The sequence below is a fragment of the Peromyscus maniculatus genome, chromosome 10, assembly GCF_049852395.1.
Source record: "Peromyscus maniculatus bairdii isolate BWxNUB_F1_BW_parent chromosome 10, HU_Pman_BW_mat_3.1, whole genome shotgun sequence".
Classification (NCBI taxonomy): Eukaryota; Metazoa; Chordata; class Mammalia; order Rodentia; family Cricetidae; genus Peromyscus; species Peromyscus maniculatus.
The window spans coordinates 23,430,665-23,437,121 of NC_134861.1; the positions used below are offsets into that span (position 1 = coordinate 23,430,665).

The following is a 6,457-nucleotide window of genomic DNA, read 5'->3' on the forward strand; positions in this document are numbered from 1 at the left end:
ATGGCTCTATTATTCTCTCAGTTGTTTGTGTTGGGTATTTAGAATCATCTTTAAAAATCTACCCATTTTTTATAGCCCCTTCAACAAATTGCCAAATACTGTTTTTATATTCAAATACCTCTTAAAGCTGTTGTTATGCATTAGATATTTGTTCCCCCTGTGTCCGTATGTTGAAGCCCTAACTCTCAATGTTTGGAGGTGGGGCCCTGGGAGGTTCAGATGAGTTCCTAATTATAAGGCTACGTGGAGAATTAGTGTTCTTAGATGAAAAGAGCAGAGTTTGTTCTCTCTCTACCATGTAAGGATGCAGGGAGAAAGTGGTCATCAATAGGAAGAGCGCCCCCTACAGAACTTGGCCATGTTAGTACAACAGCCTTAGACTCCCAGCCTTCAGAACTGTCAGAAACACATTACTGATGTTTAGGTCATCGGGCCTTTGGTACTTCACTCTGACAGCTCAAGCTGACTAACACATCTGCCTGCTCTTACACTGAGCACCGCCCTCTTGCCGGACTCTTGGACCACTTGTGTACCTTCTATCCATTAGTGCCACACTTCTCTTAGTCAGTTCACTAATCTCTTCTCTAAAGAGTAGTCAAATGAATCTTCTAAAGACATGCTTCATCATCTTGCCCAGAGCCTCGTTATAGCTTATAATAAGTTCAAACTCCATTGTGACATAAGCCCTGTGGCCTGTTTCATCAACTCAGTCATACCAGCCCTTTGAATCTTCTCTCCACTCAGCTAGCTCTTTCATGCCACACAATCTCTTTCTGAGGGCATTGTCCTCTGCCTTGACAACCACTTTTCTCCTTCCTTAGCCAACAATTCTTTCTTTTAAATGATACTACTTCCTTGGGTGAAGATTCTTAGTTCACCCCCACAAAATTAAATTCTTTACCAGCATCTGTCAGTCCTGTCTTTCCATGACACATATTTCAAATGTTGTCAAACAATACATTATGATTGTTTCCTTTTATAACTCCAAATTCGAAGGTTAAAACAACAACCAAATCTTACTTATAGCAAACACATAGGACCCAGGAAGTCTTTAGTAAACATTTATCAGATGTCTGAATGTCCATTTGAGACTAAGAACATGTGCCAGAGATTAGGAAATACCGATATAGGGACATTTTCCCTGCCTGTCTACTACCATATGGGATTTAATATCAGAATCTGGATATTGCTTTGGTCATTATGAGAAATCACAAATCTGAGGAAAAGTAACATTCTGGGAAAAGTTATAAGCAACTGCGATGGTCATTAATAAACTGAAGGAAAATATAGATATTTCAGGAAGGCAGAAATCAGCTAGCTAGAGGTGAGACCAATTCTCTCTGATGCTGTGGGTTATAGAGACATGCTGAATCAGAGTGACACTCACTGGCATACATCAATGAGCAGTTTAATCACAAGGACAGAGCCACCCAAGCAAGCTTTTTGTTTGCTCACTAATTTGATATATAATTTCTGTAAGGCTATGTGGGGCAGGAGGACCCTCAGAAACCAATTTTCATTTGGCAATGGACACAGAAATAGTTATGTTTTATAAAAATGTTCTTTATGTTAATTTTACGATGTCTTTTGCTATGCATACCGGTCTGAAAAGTTGGAATAAACATAGAAACAGGCTTTTGCATATTTATAAAGGAGAGATATACAAAAATAAACTATGCATTTTCTAAAAAGCTGGGTTCTGGCAACCAAATATAGGAATATTATTGGACTTTGGAATTGGTGAGGAGAACTTTAAATAATGAATTAATTTCTATTTTATCTATTATTTCCTATGTCATTAAATAATTGCAATAAAAAAACAAGCATCACAATGAAGTTGCCTTTTTTATAAAAAGAAAGCATTTTAGCTCTTGCCAGACATCCTTGTTAGAATGACATCCTGTCTAAACCTTGGGTGACAATCCGTGACACACTGCTGATGCCTACAGAAGACAGAGTTGACCTGAAAGTTCAACTACTTCCCTAATCCCATCCAACTTTTGGATGGTTCTCCAAAATGCTTCATTTTGGGACAGTCTACGTAGGCTCCAAATGATCTGTATATTCCTCTGCAGGGAGGCTGTAGTACTGATGGGCAAGAACACCCTGGTGCACAGAGCCATCAGGATATCTGGAAAACACCTTATCTCTGGAGAAGCTGTGGTCTCCTATCCAGGGGCATGAGGGCTTTGTAGTCTCCAAGGAGGCCTCACTCATCAAGGACATGCTGCTGGCCAGTATGGTACCATCTGTCCATGCTGGTGCCATTGCCCAGGTGAGGTTGCTGTGCCAGCCTAGAACACTGGTCTGGGGCACCAGAAGACCCTCTAGGCTCTAGGCTTCACCACTAAACTCTCCAGGGTACTACTGAAATTCTGAGCAGTGTGCAGCTGATAAAGGTCAGCGACAGAGTGGGAGCCAGCAAAGCCACACTGCTGAGCACACTGAACAACTGCCCAGCTCCTCCTTCAGGCAGATCTTCTAGCAGGGGTTAGATGGCGGTAGATTCTATAACCCAGAAGTGCTTGACATCCCAAGGGGCACTACACTCTCACTTTCTGGAGGCTATCTCCAACACCGTCATGTCTGTTTACCAGCTGTCATCTTAGGGCAGTACTGGTGGGCACAAGAGGCTCCTGACTTTGTGGAGACTGAGGACACCTCCTCACTGGCTGAGAAAATCAAGGTCTTTGACTGATCCACGTGCTCCCAGGCCGCTGTCTCCACTGCTGCAGCCTTACCCCAGTCATTGTTGAAGCCAAGGCAGAGTCAGGGGGGTCGGAAGAGGATATGGATTCGATTTCTTCAACTGATTCCCTCAAAGCAGCCAATTAACCCGGCTTTATTTGGGAAACATGGAGAAAAAGATTCAACTCTCTTAAAAGAAAGGAAAAGAGAGAAAATATTTTGTATTTTAATGAAAACCCTAACTTTTCCTTGGGAATTGGGGAATGAAACTGATCATTTAAGTTTCTAATAAAAAGGTAATATCACGGAATACATTGTTTACCTATTAAGTAATTTGTTGATGTAATTCTCCCTCAGTGTGGTACTGGGACAGAAAACACAGAAATGGAGGCCCTCAAACCTGGCTCCTGACTCTCCTCTCACTAAAACATCTGTCTCAGCACTTTGGGTCACCACATCCTCGCCATCTCTCATCGAAACGTCTGATTTTAACGGCATCTTCCTCTACTGAGTTTACGTCGCACAGGAGCTTAGGAACTGCTAGGTGACATTATGCAAGGAGAAGGTGTGGTTCTAAAGCTAGGGTAAGAGTTGGGAACTAAAGACTTCTAGACTGAAGTCAGATTCTGACTGCGGTTTTTAAATGAGATCTTGGAACTTACAGGATATGGAACTTATAGAGTTATGATGAGGACACGGCTAATTCACAGCTTGGCAGAGTAGGGACGAACGTGAGCAGCTGCCCAAGTGTGAATGATCTTCATCATGCTTTCGATGCTCAAAGAAACTCACTAGACCGCTGCAGTCCAGGGTTATTTTTGTTTTCTACTCTGGGTTAGGTTGTGAAATCCCCCTGTTGCTGCCATGATAATGTTTTGTCTGTTGTGCTTATAAATATTTCTGTACCGCTTGGCTTTATTTTCTTTAAAATATTATGTAGCTGTGTAAGAATTTGTATCCCTATTGCGGCCTGAGCTCCCTCTAGGGATGGCTGTGTTCAACCACCTACCGACTCACGATGTAAGGCGGCTCTTATGGGACTCTCTTGAGAGGTCAACTCTGGCCTCTGCTTTCCTCGAAATAAATGGCTTCTAAATTGTCCATAATTTTCCAAGAGATATATTAATGAAGTTTCTAGCAGAAGTTTATTTTAAAGAGACCTTTTTATCATCTGTAATTACATGCAGGGCATGCATGTCTGCATGTGGTATGTGCATGTGAGAGAGCTGCCTGTGGAGACCAGAAGCTCTAGGTGCCCTGGAGCTGGAGCTGCCTGATGTGGGTGCTGGGAATGGAACCCAGGTCCTCCTGAGCAGCAGCAAGTGCTCTTAACCATAGAGCCGTCTCTCTAGCCGGTACAACAGAGTTTTGTTTTCTTTTATTTATGTACTTTTTGTTTTTTCCAGACAGGGTCTCACTGTGTAGCTCTGGCTGTCCTGGAACTCACCCTGCAGGCCAAACTGGCCTCAAACTCACATAGATCCACCTGCCCCGCCTCCCAAGTGGATTTGTTGAACTCTTACTTTGCACCGTGCATTGTTTCGGGTGTTGGAGGGTGAAGAGATAAACAAAACTCCTCGTCCTCACGGAACAGACACTCACGTGGGAACAGGTAGACACTAAATACAGCGACTTAGATAGCAATAAAAGAGGACTGGTAAAGGAAGTGCATTAGTACACAGTGTTTCAGTGAGAGACGGGCGTGTCAGGCATCACCTCACTGAGAGGATGAGCTTTGAATGAAGACTTGAAGGACGGGGCCGTCCTGAGGGGATTCCAGTCAAAGGTAAGAACACCCAAGTGCTTTGAGGGAGGGGTGTACCAGGCACACCCTAGGAAGAGCGAGGATCCCTATGTGACTGGAATGGGGCGCAGGAGGGAACAAAGTCCGAAAAGTGAGACTGGGACGGTAATCTAGGGCCTTGCAATGATTAGATTTTTAGTTTTTTACTCAGAATGACATGGAAGGCCCTGGAGTAATTTTAAGTGGAGAAATGAATGATTTAGCTTGAGTTTTGGTAGGATCACACTGAGTATTTGGGGAGAGCAGACAGGTGAAGGAGAAAGGCAAGAGCAGGGAGATGGGCCAGGAGGTTTTCTGTGACGATCCGGGCAAGTTGGATTATTGTGCTGCACAGTTCCAGGAAGCAACACTCACTTGCAATGTCTGTGAATGGTGTCTTCTGTAACGCGCAGCAAATTATAACCCACCAGCTAAAGCCAAGTGCCTCATAGGGGAGGGGGGTTGGGTCAGGACAGACGCAATGTGAGTGATGGGAAATGTTTGGTCCAGATATTGTGATAATAGAGCTAATACACTGCATTGGTAATATTAGCCATGATAGAAGAAAGACTTGAGATTATCCATTCTATGTTAGTGGTATTCATGGCACCAGATGCCATCTGCCAAGAGAGTAAATTCACATTTATTTTTAATTCAATAAGTATTTCATCAAAGTCCAGATTCTGCAGAGCTTTTTTTCTTCTTTTCTTTTCTTTCTTTCTTTCTTTTTTGACACAAGGTCATGAAAAGCAGAAAATCTTGTTCTAGAAGTATCTGCAATTTAGTTTGTTAGACAAAGTCTTCATATTTGAAAGAACCAAATTAAACAATAAAAATCCAAATATTGTATAAAGCAAAACTGTTGTAATGAGATTAACACGTGTTCTGTAGTTTGACCCTGAGGGGAGCTGTCCATTTGATGTGCACGTGTGTATGTTTGTGTGCTCATGCACGCATGCTGGAGGCTGATGTCAGGTGCCTTTCTCCGTCACGGTCCGTTGTTTTTGGAGAGTCTCTTCTCTGAACCTGGATCCCATTGATGGGCTGGCATGGCTGGCTGGTGAGTCTGGCGCCCTCCCATCTCTGCCTCCCAGTGCTGGGAGAATAAGCAGAGCCGCTATGCCAGCTTTTCACATGGGTGCTGGGGGTCCGAACTCAGGGCCTCACAATCGCACAGCGAGTACTTTGCCAGTGTGCCATCTCCCGACACCCCAAAGTAGTTCAATTTTAAGTAATTTTGTGTGTGTCAAGCTAGACCCTCATCACTGACTGCTGTCCTCTTCTAGCCTTTTCAACAAGTTGCCCCTTGTTTTCTGCTAGTAAAATGGATTGTTTCTCCATGTTTCTCTATACGTTCCATGGAGGGTTACCGCCCAGTGACAAGGATGGAAAAGGCCTTGTGTCTCAAGTAGGAATGATCAGTGTTGTGTTGCTCTCTTGGCGATGTTTTGAGGTTTCAGCTTTCATCGTCAATGTGAAAATTCACATTATTACTTTGGCTCCTAGTCCCTCTCTGTCCAGCGTCTTACCTACCAGGACCTCACAGGTGCCCTGGCTTGTGAGGACTTTTGAGATCATGTGGCTTCTCATGCCATTTCTTACCCACCTCCTCTGGAGCGATATCTCACCACTTCCTGGTTTGTGGGTTTCATTCATATAGCCTTCAGAAGAATAACGTGTGATGGCTTATGATGATTGGCAACTTGACTAGACCTAGAACCACTTGGGTGGGAACTTCCGGGCATGCCTGGGGCGGGTGGGGTGGGGGTGGGGGTGGGGGTTTCTCACTTAGGTTAATTCAGATGGGAAGGCCCGTTCTAGCTGCCAGACTGAATCAAAAGGAAGCAGCCAGCTGAACGCTTTCATTGCTCTGCTCTGTGACTGTGGATGCAGCGTCACCAGCGGCTTCAGGCTCCTGCTGCCGGGCCTTCCCTACTGCGAGGGACTACTGGAAACTAGGATCCGAAATAAAATGTTCCTTTCTTA

The 6,457-nt window shown here is 44.0% G+C and overlaps 1 pseudogene; it reads left to right on the top strand.

The window, feature by feature from the left end:
- Positions 1-1,939: 1,939 nt before the first annotated feature.
- LOC102905447 (large ribosomal subunit protein uL10 pseudogene) lies at positions 1,940-2,698 on the top strand (annotated as a pseudogene).
- The last annotated feature ends 3,759 nt before the right edge of the window (positions 2,699-6,457 follow it).